The sequence below is a fragment of the Corvus moneduloides genome, chromosome 1 (assembly GCF_009650955.1).
Source record: "Corvus moneduloides isolate bCorMon1 chromosome 1, bCorMon1.pri, whole genome shotgun sequence".
Classification (NCBI taxonomy): Eukaryota; Metazoa; Chordata; class Aves; order Passeriformes; family Corvidae; genus Corvus; species Corvus moneduloides.
The window spans coordinates 136935865-136959701 of NC_045476.1; the positions used below are offsets into that span (position 1 = coordinate 136935865).

At 37.5% G+C, this 23837-nt stretch overlaps 1 long non-coding RNA gene across 1 annotated transcript; it reads left to right on the plus strand.

Annotated features, from left to right (window-relative positions):
- The first annotated feature begins 281 nt into the window (after positions 1-281).
- LOC116453318 lies at positions 282-4938 on the plus strand. The gene is made up of 3 exons (XR_004243753.1): positions 282-623; positions 3440-3534; positions 4815-4938. It is a non-coding gene; the product is annotated as an uncharacterized LOC116453318 (long non-coding RNA).
- The last annotated feature ends 18899 nt before the right edge of the window (positions 4939-23837 follow it).

Below are 23837 nucleotides of genomic sequence, written 5' to 3' on the forward strand. Positions count from 1 at the left end.
GAAAACAAACACAAAAGCTGTGAACATTTCCTGTTACAAAAAGTGAATGAAACAACACAAGCTCACTAGCACACATTTTAAAACACAGCTCTTCTTGAAGGGTCTGCGGTTTAAATGGGTATTTGGGTAAAACATCCATCTAGAAGCATGTGCAAAGTTGGAAATATTTGCTGTATCAGGATAAGAGGAAATCATCTCCACCTACTTTACACAAGGCCTATTTTTTCTAGTCCTCATCATTGCAGTTTTGATAAGGAAAGGGAAGAGAGATATGTGTCAGTAACCGACCTGCAATTGTCAAACAGTGACAATTGCCAAGCTATCCCGCTTGTTGAAAGCCTCAGCTGCATTCAAAATCCTGTCTGCCTTCCAGTGAATGAGATAAAGCTAAAAACCAATGGACAGGATCAATTCTGCTGGTTCTATTACAAAGAAATGGCACAATTAGTGAGAAATAGTAAAGGCACTCTGCACTCTTAGGGTCTGACGATGAAACTGAGAACGTTCTTGTGAACGCTTGCACATTTATGGTGATCAGCTGAATTGCCCTGGCATTGTCAGGACTCGCTCAGGCTTTACCTTGGGTGGGCAGAACTGCACGGATTCCTGAAAGCCATTTAGGGGTAAGTACACAGACGTGCACAAGCACAGCTTGCAAAGGACATACATTTTTCTAACTCTGCTGCTAACAGTTTCCAGTGCATGCCTTTATTTCCATGTCTTTAGAAATGTAGTATATTAAATAGCATTTTGAGGAGTGTAACCACTTTGTTACACGTGGTGCAATATTTACCCACAATAGTCCCATTTACTGCAAAACTTTGATGGTATGGCCATGAATGTCATAGAGTTTTAAGGAATTTTTGTTTAGTCTAGTGTTGCATGTTTTATCTTGAGCTTTTTTTTTCCTGTGGAATATAAACTTCCAATTTGAAAATCATAAGAATTTCTTTAAATGCCATATCTCCTATGAATATGCTTAGCAATTCTGTAGGAGCTAAGTAACTCTACGGCAAAAGACTAGTCCTGGCTTACTTGTATGATGTTTCAGCAACATCACAAACAAAAATATAAAAGCATCTTAAAATACAAGGAGGAGATTCTAAAATATAGAAACAGAACATGGAAATGATAATGTAATAATGTAAAGTATTAATCTTAAAATTCTGATTTCAATCCCTTTTTTTTCTAATTCCTTTTAATTTTAAATCTGAATTGCTGTATTTTCAACTTAATATTCTTACTGGTTCAACATATTTTAAACTATTGATTCAAAGCAAACTATTAAACACTCAATCATGTGCTGCATAAACACAGCTGAAGTGCATTTTACAACTAAAAGCAATTCTAAGGGGACACCCCTTTCTCATCTTGGCTGTATCAAGTGAGATAACTACATCACTGACAGAGAAGAGGAAGATTGTTCTGGCTGTGTGTTCCTAATGCCTGGATTAAAAATGTATAATCCATCTCCATAGTTTTTCATGTTGGAATGTTCATGAAATCTAAAAAGGTGCCAAAGATAACATTACATGGATAGAAGATGAATAGTTTGTAGCATGCTGATGACTATTAGCAGGACTTTAAGGCACTGGAAAACAAATAAAATCTGTTATTTTAGAGATGGTTTTAAATTTTTGTAAATCAGACCATGCTTCATTATCTGGAGACCTTTAATGTACTGGACAGCTGCTGGGGCCCTTACTAGGTAACTTTTTTCCCTCTTTGCTTCCTTAATTTCTTTTGGGTTTCCTTCTTCTTTGCTGTCCTTGAAAAGCCAGGAGGAACAAAACCAACAAACCCAACCACCTTGCAGTGATCAGCATGCTTGTAGCTTTGAGGAGCTCCAGCTACAATTATAGTGGGGCATCGGGTGATCAGGCTCTCTAAAAAGCACATGATGTAGTATCAAGCTCAATGTACTTGTACAGCTGACCTTTTAAACATTTACCAGAGGTTATTTACTTTTATACCTGTACCTTACAGCCCTATTTCATTATTTAAATATGGATTTAGATTATCTAAATTTAGCTCAATAAGCACTGTCAACATAACCCAATTTGGTCTTGCAAATTCAACTTTACATATGCAGGGATGGTATTGTTTTTGTAAAATAAAATAACTCCCAAAGCTATCTACATATGCTTTTTTTTTAAATTTTCCTAGGGATGATACATGTGAACAGACCTTAAAAACTTGACTTTGGCTTTTCTTTCATTGACTCTGCCTCTGAGGCATATTTCGTTCCAGCCACTGTGTGCTCTGTGCCTTGCTCATTAGTTTGGCCTCAATGGAAATGAAACTGCTGCAACGTTTATGTTCCAGAGAGGGGTCCTCCAGTCAGCCCTGAAAATGCATGAAGTGTGGTAAAAACTTTATCAATCAGTAAAGTCTTTCTGACAGCCAAGTTAGAGATTTCAAAGATTTTTATACTGGGCAAGCAGTTTTCTCCATATTCACATCTTTTTATATGAGATTATTTTTAAGTATCTAGAGAAAAAACCTGACAGTTTAAGCAGTTAAGCCAAAGTCATTGAAGGTTTTAATTCTAGGTATGTATATGAGTGCATCAGTCATAGCAAACCTGCACGTCTCTCTTTGACACAGTTCCAAAATTCCAGTGAAATATATGTGAATACATCTTCTACTCCAGAGAGTATGACAGTATTTTAAAGGTCTATTTCTTCACAGAAGTAACAGTTACGGGTATTTGATGTTTTCTGAATTTAGAGTACGAGCTGCCCCAGGTGTACTCAGATGTTATTGACATTGCTTATTGGTCATTATCATTAATTTCTTGCTTACTATCACATAAAATTGTATTGACTTCCATTGTAGTGATAGGCACCTCTAATTGTGCATGATGCTTAGAAATATGTACCTGAAGTTCTTACAGCATTTACAACATTACACATCAGCAGAAAGAAATCTCCTTTGCTATCAAGGTAATAAGACTCTCCGAGGGAAAAAAACCCCAAGTCCAGAGTGTTTTCATTGGGAGTAATAGTGTAATTTTTGCATATGTATAAATCTCCCACTCAAGATTAAAAAAAAAAAAAAAAAGCACAATTGAGTAACTGTGTTTGGAAAGTCTCCTCCTACATTCTCCTCCTCAAATCAGTGAGTATCCTGGAGGTTTCCTACTGGGAAATTACCTTTTACCATTAACACAAGAATGCTTGCCAACAAGTCCTAACTTTAAAGAATGTAATTTGGATCTTCTCTGCCATTTAAAGGATGTTGCCAACTAGTATAACAGAATTAGCAAGCATATCATAATCTATATAAATACTCCTGAAAAGCAAGTAGTCTTTATATATAGTTTTTTTTAAAAGAGAATGAAAAAATAAATGTCTCACATCCCCTTCTTCAGGCCCCCTTTTTACTAACCTGATGGGTTTTATTTATCCTTATGCTTAAATTTCATGTGGAATGGAAGTCCAACATTGATGATCTGTTTGCGTCTGGAAGGTTTCCAATTCACTCAGAGAAGACCCAGAAACTGATCTGTTTTGTCCAGTGGTCAGGTCCCAGGTAAAATAAAAAATTGAAGTTTTCTGCTTCTAATTCTGTACCAGTAGTAAATTGATGTCACTTTCCCATGGAACTGTATACATAATAAAGACACTTGATATGTTAATAATACCTGTAGCTGATTATTTTTATAATTAAAAGAAATAAATATATTATTAAAAAATCTGTATTTCTGTTAAAGATTGCTTTTACCATTGTTGCCTTGATAACTGCAGCTCAAACTTTCCCTTTTTTTGTCCTTGCAAGGTGCTGTCTTCTTTAAAAAAAACCCTACCGATGAAAACTGTTAAGAAAAGATCTCTGATTTGAATTTCTTCCGAATTTCTAACTTACGTATCGGCTTTTATATGCCTGCTTGAACAGTAAAGACATTAACATTTTCTAACCAACCTTTATTGATTCCATGTGACTTCAGAATGGCATGAAAAACTGTGCTAAGAGAAAAGGTTGTAATAAGGAAACTATGGTTTGCACAATCAAAAAGTGTTTATTTTTTGATTCAGTACATATATTAAGACAGATGTGAGTTGGATGCCAAATTAAAATATAAATCATTCTAACTGCTCAAATGTTGTCCAAAGATACACTGAAGTTGTACTACACTAAAGATACTACAAGGTTGCACTAAATAACCCAGAGGATAATTATGGTATAAAAATGAAGACTACACAGAAAGCAATGGATGCTCAGCCTTTTTTAAAATCCTTGTCACTGATTTAAGAAATTTATATGTGGATTTTAGAACATTGATTTTGACAATCTCTAAGAAATACTCAATCTCAGGAGCTTTTAGTGGTGGAAAACCATATCACTGTTCATGAAAATGGTCAATATATTATTAAATACTACATTAATACAACTAGCAATGCTCTCAACAAGAAAGGACGTCCAAAACCTACTAAGTCCTACCAGCTTCAGATGTTTTGGGAATGATCTCAGGCCATTTTTGTAGTGCTAGGAATCTTCAAGGCAATCTTTTGGGGACTGATACCTGACTGTTTTGAAGCTAAATTCTGCTAAAACATATGGGATTTTGCTTCGCTTAAACTCTGTCTCATACATACTTATAAGCAGGGTTGCATTTTTAGGACCTTATGCTTGACAAGTACTGCAGCACAGTTAAATAGCTGTGGTGTTATCTATATCTGTAAACTTGAACTGCGTGTACAGAGTAATTAATTCTATATAAAATAAGGTTTAATATACATTATGTAAGTCTTGCCTTGTCATCCTGCGTTGCAAAACTGGAACCTGTTGACATTTTCCTGTTTTTCTTACAGGCTATCCTCAGTAATAGGAAACTACTGATATCTGCCTTTGCAGATGTCCACAGCTGACGTCAGGAATTTCAGACACCATTGTGCAAGTAGTGTTCTAACCTGTAAAACTCACTGCAGTGATGACGAGGGATATTATAGCTTTTAGGTACATCTCTAACATAGGTGGATTGCAATTTTTTGTTCATTTTTTTTGGTTGTTCAGAAATTATGTTTTATCAGAATAGAAAGCGTTCAAAGGAAAATTACCACCACAAACTTCTGGCTGAGAGACAGCTTCGCCTGCTTAGTCTCTGATCCCAGTCAGATTACTAAAATGATATCAGCCACTTTGTTTCAGAATGTGCTTCTTGCAGAACAGAAATTTTGACTTTTGAATAGATCTGATATCAATTATCATTGTTCCTTTGGAATAATGTAGGACATAAGTTCCTTCACTCCTATATGAGCCAGAGCACCAAATCATCTGCAGTTGTTCACACTCACAGCAAGGTGAAAGAGAGAGAGACCCGTCAGTTCCTTGTCTACCATCTACATCTGTAGTCTGTGTTGTTTACTGTGAATTACTTATATAGATAATATCAAAGACCTGTAGTCAAGAACTATCAGCTGAACCACTGGAAAAGAAAGTGACTAGTTAGATGGGACTAATGCAGAGAGATTTGAAAATGTGTTATGGTTTGTGTGAAACAGATGGTGTATTGCAGCATGATATAGGGACAATATCCTATAAAGAAATTCAGTGACAAAGAATACAGAAGAGTGGGGCGAGGTAATTTGGAATTTTCTAAGAAAAGAATGAATAGGAATAACACCAAAGGAAATATAAATCTTACCCTGTTATACAGATGCAATGGGAATGTAATTTGGAAATATTACCATAGTTTCTTTTGCTTGATCAGACAATCAATGTCAATTTTATGACTATGAAAAACGTTCTTTCTGCACAAGGTGAGCATGGCAGAGATTTGGTAAAATGATCTCTTGGAAGAGGAGCCAAGATTTCAGAACTGTGACCTTTTCACTGTCTCATCAGCCTGGCTATAAAGTAATTCTAGACTCTGGTTTAATGCAGCAGACTGTGTGTGACTGACACAACAACTGGTTTGCTTCTTGAAACCCAACACAAGTGGCTTATGATTCCGCCCATTACTGCTGTTTCTACATTCCAAAGTGTACTTCAGCTTTTAGCTGTGATCCTATCACTGTTGTTAAAATAATTAATTACTAGTATTTCTTAATTAAAGTCTAACCTGCTAGTTCTTACAACTTCAAATAAAAACCTGCCAAGCCCTTCCTTCTGCTTGAATGCAGGGAGTAAGGTTAATGTTATGAAGGAGCTCTTGACCTCACGCAAAGCCTGTGAGCCAGGATTCAAAGGAAAAGTCTAGTGGTTTTTTGAATAGATTTCCCATTTTTTTTAATTCTTGAAGTTATAGTGTGGCTGTGCAATCAGCCTTTCTCCAGATGGCAAAGAAATTAGGTTTAACTTTAAACAAAGTCCTAGGAAATGGAGACTTAGAAAGGGTGGCTGAAAGCTTACAGCTTGTTGCACAGCTCTTTCCATTTGGGCAACTTCTTGCAGATCCCTTATCTAGGTGACAAAACCCATTTCAAGGCTTTTTTTACAACATCTTCATGCTAGGAGGAAATACCTGGACTCAAAGAGCACTGAAATATTTTTTCCAAAATAAGAGCTTTTTGTAAATTGCAATAGGGATAGAAATAAATTATTTATAAATTTAAGTTAAAATAATACTATTTAAAGCAGTTTATAATTAATTTTGTGACTCTTGTGCATTCCTCCATTGTACTTGTGGTCCAGATGTTGTCATGTTTTTCCAATGCATTAAAACTATGGGACTAAATTGCTGAGACAGCAACCACAAAAAATGTCCCAGCATCTCAGGGCATAGGAAGGCTGAGGATAATGGATGGTAATACACGTCTTAAAACACAACCCTGTATTCCATCAACCACTGATTATTGTCTACACATTTTAGGCTACCCCACTCTGCAGGGAAAGTGTTAGCACCCTTCCAGGAAACTGGGATTAATGAAATGTGATATCCTTGGCAAAACCTTCATAGTATAAATAGAAGTGAATCCCTGGCTTTCTGGATGAATGCGTTCAAAGTTTTAATGTCTAAAGCTCTGAACCTACATTATTAATGTGTTTAAAATGTATATAAAACATTATAGAAGTGTTTAACTTTATGCATAGCAGGACACCTACTGACCTTATTTGAGATTATGAAGTGAAAAATGAACATAGCATAGGAATGCATGTAACATAGTCTTATTTTAAGGATGCTAGTCAGAAAAAAACCAGAAAGCTCTTCTGAAAAATATTATATTATAAAAACATTGAAATTATTTTTTCATTTTGTGAGTTCCAAATATGACATATCTCAATAATGAATTGATTTGTGAAAAAGACAAATGCAAATACTCTTACCAAATATTTCACTGGCTCTCATGGTGACCTTTTTATTTTCATGTTAACAAAGAATTGAGATACTGTTATTGTAATGGTCTGGTCAAAATGAAATAAGGAAATAATGTATTAGATAATCTTCCCATACAGGTATTATAAGTAAACCAGTGGGGGGAAGTTGCAAAGTCATAAAAGTTCTGGAGTGAAATAGGAGAGTGCTTCCAAACCAGCAGGCATTGCTTGATCTGAGGAAGCTCTGGCCATCCTTGTGCAAAGTATTGCACAGGGTGCAAGAGATAAGGATCACCTCAAAAATAAAATAAGTCATAGTAAACATTGGCCTATGGCATAAAGGTGTGAGATAGTAGGTCCCTGATGGTTATGCAAGAGCTGTTGTCTCGTATTACCTCACACCTGCTTCATGCACTGGGCTTTGCTAATGTCAGAGACACAGCTCAGTTTGTGTGTGCACAGCTGGGTATTGTGGATAGGATCAAACCTGGCTCCTCTGTGTGAGGGAAAAAGTGACTTCTTAACTGGGGAATTTTATCTGCTATGGCCTACAGTTTTAGGCTTTTAATTCTAACTGAGCATTTATTTTAAGTTGTGAAATATAGTACACCAATCTATATAAAAAGTATAGAACTGTCTGTCCTATAACTCTCTGTCCCAGTTAAAAGAACAGCCAAACCCTGAAGCAAGGGAAAAACTTGTGTCCAAATAATGAAGTAGTCATAATAATTTCTTGTAACTGGCTAGTAGGAATATGTAATCCATATTTTCTAGCAAATACCAACAAAACTTTATATTTGTCATTTTGTTCTTCATATTCAGGGAATGTATTTAATTGCACTAATATGTTTAGATACCAGAAGGGATTTGTAGGTAGACACTGAATGATAATAAAAACAAATTTTATGTTTTGCAGTTATACTGACACAACATTAAACGATCGGTAATAAAAATGATGGGGTAGTTCTGTTTTTGTCTTTTCCTTTTAACTCTGTATCTTATTATGAAAATAGCATATATAGTGGCAACAGACTCCCAGATTTATAGATACAATATACAAAAGACAAAGACATACTGCTATGTTGGTACGTTTTACTTTCTGTACATTATGGGTTTTCACCAAGCAGGCTTGCTCTTCTTGTTTGTCTTTCATGTTTAAAAGAATCCACAGACCCCAGAGTTTAGGACCAGAAGCTGAAAATCCTATTTGTGTGTCAGGAGATTGCTGAAAATTGTTACTTGAATGATACATTGTCAGGATTTGCACCCTTCAGCTGGAGCTGCTGATCAGTTTGAATGTAGCTTTGCCAGGTGTATATATATATATATATATATATATATATATATATATATATATATATATATGTTTGTGTGTGTGTGTGTGCGTGTGTGTATATGTATCACTGCTATTGCTTGAGAATCAGTATGAGCCATATCTGTGGAGCTGTATGTACGGAGCAGATGTTTGTCCAAGGTAACCAAATGTATTCAATTTTTGGAGTTCCAAAAATTTTAGCTCTTTTTTACAAGGGTGTGTGATGATAGGACAAAGGGGAATGGCTTTAAACTAAGAGAGGGTAGGTTTGTATTAGATATTAGGAGAAAATTTTTTACTGTGAGGGTGGTGAGGCACTGGAACAGGTTGTCCAAAAAGGCTGTGAATGCCCCATCTCTGGAAGTGTTCAAGGCCAGGCTGGATGTGGCCCTGAGCAACCTGGTCTAGTGAAAAGTTCCCTTCCCATGCCTATGGCAGGGAATTGGATGATCTTTAAAGTTCTTTACAAAGCATTCCATGATTCTTCAGTGATACGTGACAGCACCTTTATTCTGGAAGTTGAATTAAGCATAACTACATCTCATGATTTTTGTACAGAATTGACTGTTGAATAAATAGCATTTCAGAGGTGTCACTGTTGAATCTACGTCGTTCCTCATTGAAAACATTTTAATCGGAATGAGGCACAGTCGCACCGCCTCCTGCTTGGGACTTTCAGCAGGGAGCTGTGCCCTCTACTGTTGGTTTGAGCACAGTGAAGGCATAGCAATAAGCAGCAGCCTGAATACTTTTGACCTGAAACATGGGTAAAATGGGACAGTTCAAAGATAATTTCTAACATAACTAATTTTTATTTTTATTTTTATTTTTTATTTTTATTTTTTAAGATTCTTGTCCAAAACCTATTTGTGATATTAGGATTTTTGTCAAAATGCTACAGCATATTTCATTCAAGTTTAATTGTAGGTTGCCTCTGGTGGCTAAGAATATTTTTTGCTTGCTTCTAAGTTGCCTGAGAGACTCATTAGTGGAAAACAGGAGCAACAGAAGCTTTGACACAGACTTTTTTTTTCTTTTCTCAGAGATGAAGCATTAAAATTCATGATCCATGATTTCTTCTGAAACAATGAGTAAAAAAGTGCTAACTCTTCTATCAAAACAGAAGTAAAAAACCACAAAGTTGTGGTTACTGGAAAGGTTATTGTTCTTTTTATTATTGTGGTTGAACTTTTTTCATCGAATACTGCTTAAAACCCAATTCAAAGCTTATTTGTCTATATTAATGGCGGCTATTCTGCCTGTAATTTACCATACCTTTTAATTTTACTGTCCACATTGGTGATAGTCACAAAGAATAATTCCTATGAGCCAGTGAGGGATACAGTTCTCTCACAGTTTCTCAAACAGAGTTCTTAATAACAAAGGGACACGAAAAAAAAAAAAAAAGATTTCGATTTCAACTGTTTTGCTGTTATTCTAAACTATTTTTCTTTTTGATCTACTGAGCTGCTGGAAACGTGCCTACACAAGCAACACATTAAAGTTTTGTTACAAATGTAAAATGCAGATATGTACCTGTGCAAATAAGCATATTTATGCACCACAGCAGTAGTTTAGCTGATTTCCATTCTAAAGGCTTTATTAGACAGGCGGTGTTCTCTCTTGTTATGTTCCACATTAAGCTCCATATGCATAGTGCAAGTTGCAGAAGCATCCAAACTGCAAGATGGGGACTAGGGGAGAAAAATTCCTCTCATGGTAAGAGATCAGGTTTGTGACCGCTTGAGGAACCTGAACATACTGTAGTCTATGGGATGTTGAAATCAATCCCAAAGTCTGAGGGAACTGGCTGATGTAGTTGCCAAGCCACTCTCCATGACATTTGAAAAATCAAGACAGTCAGGTGAAGTCCTAGGTGACTGGAAAAATGGAAACATTGCACTCATTTTTCTAAAGGGTATAAAGGAAGATCTTGAGAACTACTGTCTTTTCAGCTCTACTACCTGGGAATATAATGGAACAGATCTTCATGGAAGCTATGCTAAGGCACATGAAGGACAGAGAGGTGAGTCAGAACAGTCAGCATGGCTTCACCAAGGGCAAGTCCTGCCTGACAAACACAGTGGCCTTCTGTGATGGCATTGACTACATCAGTGGACAAGGGAAGAGCCATGGATGTCATCTATCTGGACTTCCGTAAGACCTTTGACACAGTCCCCTATAACATCCTTCTCTCTTAATTGAAGAGAGATGGATTTGATGGGTGGACTGTTTGGTGAATGAGGAACTGGTTGGACCATGGTACCAACCAGAGGGCAATGGTCAAGGGTTCAATGTCCTGATGTACATCAGTGACAGGTGGTGTCCCCCAGGGGTCCGTACTGGGACAGTACAGTTTAATGTTTTTTATCAGTGACATAGATGGACAAGCTTGAGAAGCCAGCCCACAAGAGCCTCAAGAGGTTCAACAAGGCCAAGGGCAAGGTCCTGTACCTGAGTCAGGGCAAACCCTGGTACTATATAAACTCAGATATGAAGGGATTGAAAGCAGCCTTGCCAAGAAAGACTTAGGGCTGCTGGTGGGTGAGAAGCTGGAAATGTCCGGGCAATCCCAGAAAACCAACCATATCCTGTGCTGCATCAGAAGAGTGGCCACCGGGTCAAGGGAGGTGATTCTACCCCTCTGTTCTCGTGAGATCCCACCTGGAGTACTGTAGCAGCTCTAGGGTTCCCAGCACAGGGAGAACACAGAGCTGTGCAAGCGAGTCTTACACAGGAGAGCCACAAAAATGAGTAGAGGGCGGGAACACATCTCCTATGGGGAAAGGCTGAGAGAGTTGTGCTTTTTCAGCCAGAAGAAGAGATGGTCTCACCACAGCTATTCAGTACTTTAAGGAGGCCTATATGAAAGATGGGGATAAACTTTTTAGTATGGTATGTCGCAATAGGACAAGGGGCAATGGTTGTAACTAAAAGAGGGTAGATTCAGGTTAGATACAAGGAAGAAGTTCTTTACAGTGAAAGTGTTGAAACACTGGCACAGATTGCCCAGAGAGGTGGTAGATGCCCCATCCCTGGAAACATTCAACTTAAGTTTGGACAGAGCTCTGAGAAACATGATCTAGTTGAAAATATCCCTGCTCATTGCACAGGGGTTGGAACTAGATGAGTTTTAAGGTTCCTTTCCAACCCAAAAACCACTCTATGATTTTATGATTCTTTGATAAGTGTATTCACTTGCTTGGTGGTGCATGGACAGCCTGGCACAGTGTGACTTGTTGGTACCCTTCCTTTTTCACCAGGGCATGTTTGGCACCTCCTGCATATGCGACCTAAGAATCATATTTGTTAAGAACCAGAAACAATTTCAGGAATGCCACAAAAACTCACAAGTACCTCAGAGCCATTAGACCAACTCTGTCACCTACAGACACTTTATTTCTGTATTTGCACTAAAAAAAAAATGCACCTTGGCTCTGTGTAGACTTCTTATGGATGTGCAATTAAAAGGCATCCCAAGTGGGAAATTCTAGTGGGTTAACTGAAGTATGGGAATGTGAGGAATGATCAAGATTTAATGTGAATTGTAGAGAAATTGAGAAAGGTTTTTGCAAGAAATCATACTTATTCCATAACCATCTTCAATAGTGGGCATCCCACTGCGATACGAGCAGGCTTTGTGATGCTAAACAGGAGGGGGGAATTAGTTGTTTTTAGTAGATAAATATTGATATATTTTCTATTCTTAAATGAACATCTGCTTTTAAAAATTTCTGATGAAAATATTATGTGCCTCAAAATGTCAAAAATATGGCTTGCTCACTCTGTTAGTTCCTGTTGAAGTTTAGCACATTCCATGCTCCCTGCCACCATGAAATCCCACTTTGTCCTACCTAGTTATGCTACTCTTCTCACAGAGGATACAAAAAAATAAACTCTGGTGTACTGCCAAAGCATCAGAGAGAATTGTGTGAGTCCCAGGTCAACAGAGCAGGCTGTAGGTCTCCTTCCAGTTTAAAATAAGTTTTTTCATCCATTTTCTTCCCAGAGATGGCCTTGAAAACCTGAAAGAATGTAAACAGACTGGCAAGAAGCCAAGGAGTTGATCTCAGCTTGACAACAGGCAGAAAGCAAGAGAGCTACTGAGTGGAGACAAGTGCATGATGGCACACCCACGAATTCATGTTCCTACCTTTTCAGAAAAGAAGGCGGCCTGAAGAAATCTCCCTATCCCTTACCATCTCCCTGGCCATTGTCCATCCCATTTCAGGCTGACAGAGCAGGGATGTGGGAGACCATGAAGGACTCTCCCAGCTATTTCACTTCAGCTCTGAAGAACATCTTTACCTGTCAGGACAGATAGTTAAAAAATCGGAATTATTACTTTTGTGAGGAATTCACATTCTGTCTCTTTCTTTGCAGTTTACCCCAATTTCCTGCTTCCCAGTAACAGTGTCTTGAAAAATGCCTACTTCTATTTGAAAGGACTATACCCTTGTGTTTCTTTAGTGGAAGATTAAAACCACTCAGATGATCTCAATAACATCAGTCTTTGACAGCTTCTTGAAGTGACAAGAAAACAGTTCTAAATAAAGATATTTTGGCTTCTGTGTTTTAGAAACTGAACAAAAAAAGTGTGAAGAGGAGGCTGTAAGACACAAACAAGAAGTGGAGGACTCACAGAAAAATATCTAAGATGTGTAGAACAATATGGGACCAGACTGGATCGGAAGATGTGGGAAGATGGAAAGGAAGAGTATGTTAGGACAACCTGGTGTGATAAAGTTCTAGGTTGTGGCTGCCTTACTTACACACCTTGAGTACTTCTAATGCAGATACACAGAACAAGGCTATCTTAGCTTCACTTGATGGGAGAAATAAAGTGTTTCTGTCCTTTACAATAATCAATCTGTACTTTGATGGAGATAGTAATTTTCAGTGAAGGACAGTCCTTCTTTTCCTCATCTTTGTATTGCTCTCTGCCATATACAGCAATCACTGAATTTCAGTTCACTATTTTTCTTACAGACGTATTGCTGTGGATGTTTTTTTTAATTGGCCATATGATGCTATTGTTGCCTTTGCACTAAAACTTGCTGTCCTTGTAGGAAGGTAAATCTCATCTAATGCAAGACTTTGGACCTCAGATATATTGTTTTCCCTTATCATTTCACTCTTATCTTATTGAACATCATCATATGGTGTACATTAACGGTTCGTGTACATTAACCCTACACATTTCTTGTTACACGGCCAACCATTCTGAAAGTGCATTTATTTCTTCCAGAGTTTACTGAGAACACTGGTTCTTATACTTCATTCCCAAATTTATACCAGTAAGTGAAATTGAATTTTAGCAAGCATTTTAAGAATGAATTATGAAAACAGCTCTTATGCAAAGTAAAATTAATATATATTATTTTATTATGTTTTCTGAAATGTTTGTGTGATATTTTGAGGTTGTTATTTCTGCAGGAGGTTGGACTAGATGACTGTCTCAGGTCCCTTCCAGCCTGAGTCTTTTTATGTTTCTGTGACTGGAATGTTATAAAACATTTCTCTGTCACTATAAAAAATATTGGAACACTAGATAAGAATATTGAGTCCCTGGTTTATTCCATTTATTTTCTACGAACAGATACAGGAATCATAGATTGTGATGTCTAGAGAATATGTCCACAATTAAAGACAAGAAGAATGAGTCAGAGATGTGGGCATCGCCTTGGGAATTTTGAACCTGGATGTGCAATGATTTTTATAATTAATTACTTTTGGATTAGTACATACATAGATAATGGCTGTTCTCTTAATTTACATCTGTGGTGAAAATCATCTTGTGAATAAAGTAAAACAGCCAAGAGTTCAGAACTAATCACTTTTTTAAGATAAACTAATAAAATTGAGAGTTCAGATATGTGTATTTATAGGAAAAACAGAGTATCCAGTAAGTGACAGTGTGGGATGTTGCAAGATGGGGATGATCTCAGCTATTACAAACAGGAGACTAGATCTAAATGAAGGGGATTATAAAAGCTATAATTAGCTAATGCTTCCTAAAAGTCTAACCTAAACTGTTGAGTTTTTTCCATTCTAAAGTGCAATACCATACAGAGATCACATATCATGTAGTAAGTGCAGAAAGAAAAACAAATCTTCTACAAACAGCATTGTCTTCCATTATTTCAGGGCAATCTTTTAAACTTTCTGGAACAGATACTTTTCCTTTAACAATGCTGTGATTGCTGAAGGACTGTTTACTTATTATATTGGAATATAACAAATATAATTAAATGTCACCAAGTTATATTGATTTTATTTACATGTTTATAGGTGGTGCTTTAATCTCTAATTTGTGCTGTCAATTCTGAAGAAAGCAGATGGGTCGGTGAAAAAAACCAGAATCCCTTGTCTTGTAAAAGCAAGTTTACTATTCAGGAATGGTTTCAGTACTGTTTTATTTGTTTACAAGTATTCACATGTTAACATAAAAACCTGAGGAAGGATGGCTGTGTCTGTTCTGCATGAATCTTATTCACTGTCCCCAGAGAGTTTTCAAAGTGTGCAAATATGCAAGAGTACAAACCCTGACTGAGAATAAGTGAAGGGGAATTTGGAGATCTTCCTTTTCACAGAGGACCAGCAAATGTGTCTTACCCTTTGCTGTCGACACATGGATAACAGAGGGAAGCACCAGAGAAGAAGGAGGACTACAAGCAATGCCAAGGCTTTTCAGAAGTGTGGTTAATGCTGTCTCACAAAGGACAGGCAGTTTATACCATCTGCTAGAGATGCAAGAGAACAAAAAGTGCCTTGGTGAGACATACATTGGCTAAACAGGGAAGCTCAGTCTTGATTCTCCCAAGTCCCCCTCAGCACATCCAAAGAACATCTGGTAAGCTAATTCAGTAACAAGATCAAGTTACATTAATTTTTAAAATAAGTTCAGAGTTTTTTCAAATGCAAAATTTTATGTGACTTTAAAAACAGATGACTGCTATTTAAGATAAACCTCCAGTATCTAGAGTAACAAAAAATGTTATTTACCTGAATTGTGTCTATAAAGGGTACAAGTGCGAGCACTCCAGCTCAAAACAAAGGAACTGGTTATGAACTTTAAATTCTTCATGTGCTTAAATTCTCTGCTAGGTTGGGCTTGTGTGCTAGATAACTTAGCTGTCCAGCAGCAGTGCTTTTCTCTAATTTTGGAAGCAGAGGAAAGTCTTGCAACCATTTTGGCCTACACAGCACAAATCTGTCACTGTAACAGTGTATCAGTGGTGCATTGAACTCCTCTCTTCTCCCTCATTGCACTAAATAAATGAAAGCTTTAGTTATTATGCCATAGAAGCAAATGACTCACTGAATATTTGTCTGTCTAGTAACAGCAAGTCTTAGTCTTTCTGAGTCAGTGCTAAGAGCTATTTTCTGTTTGAGTGATCAATAAATACAGCTTATATCTGTGATCCATAAGGAGGTTTTCTCCACAGGTAACATGTCTTGCCTTCATTGAGGCACTAAAGCTGTAGTGGTGACTGTTGAAGGAAAGACATCAGTTTCTAATGCATCTTTTTTTGAAAGCCAGCAGAACTTTTGTAATACAAAATGACTCATATTTATCATCACTCTTGAAGGTGGGTTCTGTATATAAGCATGACTGACTATTAAAATATAAACTTTTTGTGGACAAACGCATCCAGAATGTCTGGTTTTCAGTATTACAGGATGCTTAGTAACCAGTGTTATAAGATGTTAGTCCATGTACTACCACCCAGAAAATTAAAGTTATAACATTGTCAAAAGCAAAAGACTGCTGCCAAAGCTGAAAAATCCAGAAGGGCTTAATGAAGATGTTGTCTGTCTATGATGAAACAACGAGATTTAAGATATATTTTTATTAAAAAAAACTTTTGGGGATCAGATTATTGCTAGTCTACATGAGATTGCTTAAACTCTCAGAAACTGTGTTGGGTAAGGATTACTTGACTATGCATTCAGTTGTTGAAGTAAAATTCTTTGTATTTGCATGCTGTTTGGGTAGATTATCTGTTATTTTACCATACTAAATAACTCTTGGGGGTTTTTTACAAGATTACAATTTATTATTTTATTACACTCAAGGATGTTGTCAAACACAGACCTTTAATAAACTCAGAGAAGTAGAAATACAATGCACTCATCATCTCTGAATTTATAGCTAAACAAATGGTATTGGTCTTGGAATACACAGATGAAAATTGTTGGCCTGTTGCCCAATTGTGTGTGTAAGACCTATAATTGAAACACTGGGTTCACTGCCTCTCTCAAAAAAGGTATTGTGATGCAAGGTTAGAAAAATATTTTCCGTGTCTAATGCCTTAAAATACTTTGCTATAATTTCTGTAGAGAACCTTTGCAAAAAGCACGTGGTTAAAGCTGGAATGCCCATCCAGAAGCACAAGGAAGAAGACTAAATATTGAAACTAACTTTACAAACACCAATGTTTAGGGACACAAACTGAGAAGTATTAACATGAATTTCAGGTTGTTGTGGGCACTTGATCTGCTGTTTGTTCTGTCCATCATGCTGCTTGCTGACTATAACTCTGCAAGAAAATAATGAAATAGATTGGTGATGTTCTGCAGTGGGGACACCCAGAACAGGCCAGATTTACCCCTTCAGTAAAGGTGTTCCAGTAACAAGTAGTTAGCTAACATTTAGCATTTGTGTGGCTGCTTTGATGAATAACAGAGTTTGCAAGAATCATATTATGCATCTTTAGCACAGTCCTGTGAGGTAGAGAATAGTGCTCTCTGCATGGCTACAGCAATGTGAGCACTGGCCAGGGAGTGACACCCACAGCTCCTCAGAGGACATCACTGTTTGAGATGGGCTTGATTTAACAGCTTCACATTTTTTGTCATATCCCTTTCATTACAGTTGTTCTGCCTGGAGAAATTTGGTTTTTGAATAGCTGGGAAACCTTTGCTCTGTCCATGTGGGATGTTTGAGAAATTGGCAGATGCTGATTGACTATACAAGCTGCCAGGATTGACGGGCTTGAGAATTCTTACAGGCATTTCCTGATCTGTGATTCTTCATTATCATGTATTTAATCCTTATTTCTCCATTTCAGCTCAGCATATTTCTTAAAATTAATCAGGAAGATCTACCAACTAATTAGATCTGTTTCATTTTGTGTCTGAGTTGTGCAGCAAACTAGTGCATTATTCATGTCCTCAGAGAATGCACCTGTGTGAACAGTGATCACAAAGGCTACATTGATCTCAATTCTGAGGAAACCAAAAACATTTCACAAGTCTAGAATGATTGGTTGGCTATATAGAGAGTTTCTCAGCATCACTAAAATTGAGGGAATGACATCAACCCAGCACCAGGCAAATGTGAAGAATCAAAGAGAATTATTTATATTCTCAACCGCTTTCCATAGTTAAAAACATGTTCTCCTCCAATGACAGTGACTAGGACCTGTGCCTGTGACAATCTGGGGAGGATGTACAACCACCACTGCTGGGAGGGCCAAAGTCTGTAGATCCAGCATGATCTGGGGTTAGGAGTTCCAAGCTAGGATAATAAAAAGCACTTCATTGTTCACTATTACTGAACTCTTTATGTGTTGGATTACAAGCCGTGACCATTACTGCAGTGGCAGAAATAGCAAATTTCAGAGGGCACCTCTCAGCGTCACTCCTTGGTATGATGCAGACAGTGCTTCCAAAAAAGCCTGAAGTGCAGCACAGTGCAACAGTAGTCAATGTCCTCCTCACAAGGATGAAACATAATTTCCTTATTTACCTCTAGCTTTTCACATCAAAGCCCTTTACTAATCTTCTTTGCAGACAAGTTAGGAAGATTGGAGAATTTGTGCTGGAAGATATTCCGTCCTTGCCTAGGAGGAGCAGTTCCACAATGACGTAAAACGCTTATTAATAAAAAACCCCCTCAATCAGAATATTCAAACTGGCCTATTACATTTGACTGCTTCTATAGATAGCCCTGAAGCATCCTTAAGGTCAAGAGTAAAGAGCTTAGTTCTGAAAAAGTCTGAGTACTTTGTCCCCATACTTCATATTTCTGTACCTCAGCACTACTGTGGGTATGTGAGTAAGTTCACTGAAATTACTGTGAGAATGGAAGAGTTTGATTGGATTACTTAAAATATGTCTGGCATCAATCTTAAACCAGCCATGAAATCTTGACATCTTTTCAGGTGAATAAAAAAAAGAGTAGGGTTGTGTTTTTCTTTTCAAAATACAGAATGTAAAGATGCATTAAGTAACCAACGCATTTGTAGAGAATGGGAGAGTAGCACCACAGAGAAATTTTAAAAAAGAGACTGAGGATCATGAAGACACAGAAAAGTAGGAATAGCAAAAATGAGCTAGCAAAACCTTTTTTTTGCACTGACAAACCACTGTGCTGAGTCATGCTAAACTGTGAGACCAACAGCATTTCTGTTAGCTGCACTGGCATCTTTAAAGCACAGATGCATTTTAGAATCCGTAGCCCAAGCCTGCATGTGGTTGTATTAGAGAAAGCTGAATATTGAATCGGAGCCCTTCAAGGTTCATCAGTATAAATTCAGATAAATGAGACTTTGAATGCAGAAGATGGAATCTGAGGATTTTGTCCATAAGACTGTAATGTACTACCAATTACAAAATGAGGTACTGCTCCATTACTGAATCCTCAGACAGATTTTTAAATATTAGATCTTAGGGTCACTGCACATAATTCTTTCAGTCTGTTTCTGTAGGATTTATTAAAAACACCCTCAACTTACAATAGACTGTTAATTTCTTAATTAGACTGTTAATTTGCTCTGAGAAGAACATTAACATTCCCAGCCAATACTGTATCTAAGTTATTAAAGGCTCTTTGTTACAGTTTTATTTCCCCTCTCTTCTGGTAATACCTGCTGTTCAGTATGCGTGACAAGCATGGGATCCCCAATACTGATTTCTTTTTATTACATACTACTTACACTTGCAATGCACATGTAAATGTTTACACTTACACATATCCAGTTACCTTTTCAATATCTACAGATGATTCTTCCAAAGTTGCTTTGTGGTGTCAGAGTGGAATTTTGAGTCCATTGAAGTGAGGCACAGATATTGATAGAAATGGGATGTTATGCTCTGACCTTTCAAAGTGTACAAATGGCATGGATTCCAAAGGAGTGGCTTTCTTAGAACTTTGGGAAACACACATCTCAAGGAATTTCTGGAAAATGTCTATGAGATAAAAACTTTTCTGCCTGCAGAGATCATATTTCAAGGGCTGGAAACACATTATTTTCTTACAAGATTCTCTTTCAGGAGGATGTATCTCGCTGGAAAATATGCATGAAGTATTTCTGATTTTCTGCATTATTAATTATATGATATATTTAATTGAGATGCCCCTTATAGAACTCTTATGAACTCCTCCAGCCATGTTTGCATTTCTGTGATATAGTCAGGACTGTTCCCAGGAAAAGGCTACTGCCAGAGTATCAAGCAAGATAAAGGTCATACATAAAACTCTACCTCAATATAGAAGAGTCGCCAATCTGCCAGAATTTCCAAACAAGCACATACAGACCTTATAAAAGCAAACAGTACAGGTCAAATTCTCGTACTTGGATTATTTCAAGTCAGACTGTGCCAATGCATATAAAAGTAGATAGCCCAGCTCAGATTTGGATTTCAGTGTGAGTACCATACAAGAAAAGCCCTATGGGAATAAAGAGAAGAGTCATATTCCTGCAGAGTTTGTCTGGTTAGTTTTTCAGATCTGGAAAAAGTGTCTGAAATAGGCAGTGTATTTTTGTTGTATCAGATTTGTATGTGATAAATAATAAATTTACTTTTTTTTTAATGCTAGCACTAGTTCTTCAATCTATGCTCATTTTACTAGACTGTTACAAGGAAAGCTTGTTCACCTTTTTGTTCCTTTTGCTAAATCTACAGTCTGGTTTATTGTTTCTATGTTTATTGTATCTCACTGACTAAATATTAAGTTTTGCAAATGGTAATGTAGCCTTAAGCCACAACAGAAGGATGATGGGATTTTGTAAGCAAGGTCCTAAAGTCTAAACTGCAGACTGCTGAGTTACACATCTTCTGAACTGGAAAGATGCATTAAAAGTCTGCCTAATATTTGGTTAGATGTGCTACACAAATAAAAGTGTTAACGCAGCTAAAAAACTCACTGTGTATAAAAACAGCAAAATCAACCCAATATGCTTCTCATTTTCCTTTGGCATATCTTCCAATAAGATCTGGCTGTCACTGGGGGTTTGCATTCATTCCTACAATATTTTCCACAGTATGGCATCTCAGTGAAAGCATATGACAATTTGGCTTTTTGGCTATGGCATGCCACCATGGCATCCCTCAATCCAAAGCACTGAGTGGCATGCTTTTCTTGCACTGCCTGGCATGCAGTGTGCAATACGTCAAAAAACACTGCTGCCCCTTCCATATTATCAGATTCCTTTCTGTTGTACTGTTTTCTTCCACAAGCTATTAAATATAGTAGAACATATTTTATATTTAGATTGCCCACAGGCAGTGAGTAAACGCCTTTGCTCATTTAACCGTGTATTCAATGTGGGCACACTCTGCGCTCCAGCAAAGCCCTTTGCATGAAATCACCCATGGGAAATATCTCTGAGCATGGTGAAACCTGTAAAACCTTAGCTTCAAGCAGAGGCATTCTTGAATTACATCCTGCTGGCATATTTGCCTCTGTGTGTCGCCACACAGCCATTCCTAGCTGTCATGCTGGCTCCTGGAGACAGCTGGAAATTGGCATGCTGAGGTGAAAGAGTATTTTGGTTGTTCTAGTTATTTCAAGGTATGCGCCAAGTCAGTCATGGCTGGCAGAGCTCAAAACTGCTGCCAGTCACTTTTCCATGCATCATTCTCCTGTACGTGTTTTGTGTGCTCTGGGTAAGGCCATGGCTCTGAGCCATTTTCCACACTCTGCTTATTCCTTCTTTCCATTCTCAAAAAAGAAAGTCTCTGTGACTTCAGGTAAGGTATTTTTGTAAGCAAGATGAGCAAGATGATGCTTCTTGGTTGTTTAGCAGAAGCAAATGCAGCATCTGAACTGCATGTCCAACAGATGGTGTTCCATAGCTATAGCATGTTGTTTGTACTGGAGCCTCTGTTTCAATCTTTCATTTGGGTGACAAATGGACAAACCCCTCTTTTGGATGAAGAGCACCTTATGTGATAGGTATCCAACAGGACCACCATGTTTTGTTTATTTTGATAATCTTTTGAATAAACTGTTGTCATCAGGTGCCCAACTGTAATTCTGTGACTGCATGCCAGTTTTGGGCATGAGCATGTCTGCAATTGCTGAAATCCTGAACTTTTTCATGAATGATATAAGTTGATCTTGTTATGCTCTTGCCTTGGTTGTTTCAGATGGCTGGTGGCTTTCAAAACACGTCCAAGGTTTACAAAATAGAAAGAAATCACAGTAATAAAGTTGTGAATATACTATGTAGCACCACTCCTCTTAAATGTTTGAAGCTGTGACCTTTTAATTATAATGGCATTTCTGTGATGGAAGTGTTTACTTCCCAGAAAAAGCAAGTTTTTGCAAGTTAGATGATGAATTTCTGAGACAATATCAAAAGAAAAGGATAAAGGTAGATCCTAAGGAATGCAAAAATAATGCTATTCTGATTATCTCTTAATGCAGGTGAAGCTACTGCATTTGCTTTTTGCTCTACCTTTGATGAGGAAAGCAACAGGAAAAGAAAACAGTCAGTGAGACACTGTGGAATGACTCAGCACCTGGGGCTGACTCCAGGAACCTACATTTGTCACTTGTGTGTAAGTTACTGCCTGGAAGGCACAATGTGCAGAAGCTGACAAAAAGAGGCTCCTCTGGATGCAACAGGACCAGCTCACTGGAAAGTATGAAGACTTTTGCCGTTGGATGGGGCTCTTTAAGAGAGAAGATTGTAAAAATTCTCACATAGAGCAATGAATTTAAATACATGGGGAAGAACTGACTTGCACCTTTTTCTGTGTTCCACAACACAAATCATGTTCCTTGCCTCCACAAAGGGCTACAATAAGCCTTCTTTGTGTGTTCGAAGTCGATTAAAAGTCTCTCTGAGACTTCCATGAACAAGGCCACTAAACCTGTCGGTTAATACAGACAGAAAACGAGCTGCTCCAATTAGAATTTCATGAGCTCACAAATTTTTCTCTCTAGACAGATAAGGTAGAAACCAATTCAAAAGGATTACTGCCTAAGCTTTCTGAATTAAAATTGCAACAGGTGTCAATTTTACGTCCCTGCCCTTTCAACAGATGTGACATTATCAATTTGATTGATGACAAAGAAATTTTTTTTTGTCTCAGAGTTCTCTTTTGAAAGCAAAAAGATGTAATTTTCCATACCATTGTACCTAAATCACCTCCTAGTATTTTCTTAATTGAATTCTGCCTAAAAAGATATGAGGAACTACATGTTTTGAAGGACACTTTGATGATGAACACATCTCTGTTCCTTTAAAGATAGTAAAAGGATGCCCCTTAAAATATTGTGTAAGTTCCTAAGGTTTACTGAGTTTCAATTTGGTGTATCTTCTCCATGTAAAAATACTATCTACATGACTACAGACATTTTCTCAAATGCAGATTCCTAAGTGAGAGATCTTGTCCTACCTTTGTCTCAAAGGATGCAGGATATCTACTTCTGATTAAACTCAGAGCAAGACAAATTTACTAAACAAGTTAAATAAAGTCATTTTAGTTACGCTAAACAAAGGCTATATTTAGATCTTCATTAGCCTAGCTACACTGGCCACCTAGAAGGGCAACCTTTATCTTCCAGCTGGTTTTGGGACATCAAATAGCACCAAATTAGTCCTAGGCTCTGTATATTGCAGCTTCTCAACCTTTTTCCTGTACCTCACCAACATGAAAAGTAGAACCTTTCAAAGCTGCAGGTTTATTTCCATGCTGCATTACAGTGCTGATAGGTACAAGTTCGCTGCAACTGTGTTTGAAATCTCCATGGTTTGTGATGCTTCTTGACTGACTCTCAAATATTTATCTTGGAGTAGTATTTAGTTTGAGTTATGCAGTTTGAGGTAGTATTTAGCTCAAGGTAGACAGAGTTGCAGCAGTGTTAGCATGGATGGACAAAGCTATGGGAGATCGCAGCAAAGCTGGCATTTGAGAGAAAAGCTCTGAGTATTCAAAATAGATGTGCAGACAAAGCCCACTAACACAACCATATGGTCACTAACTCCCCATCATCTGAAAACCAAATGCTTTCCTGACCAAA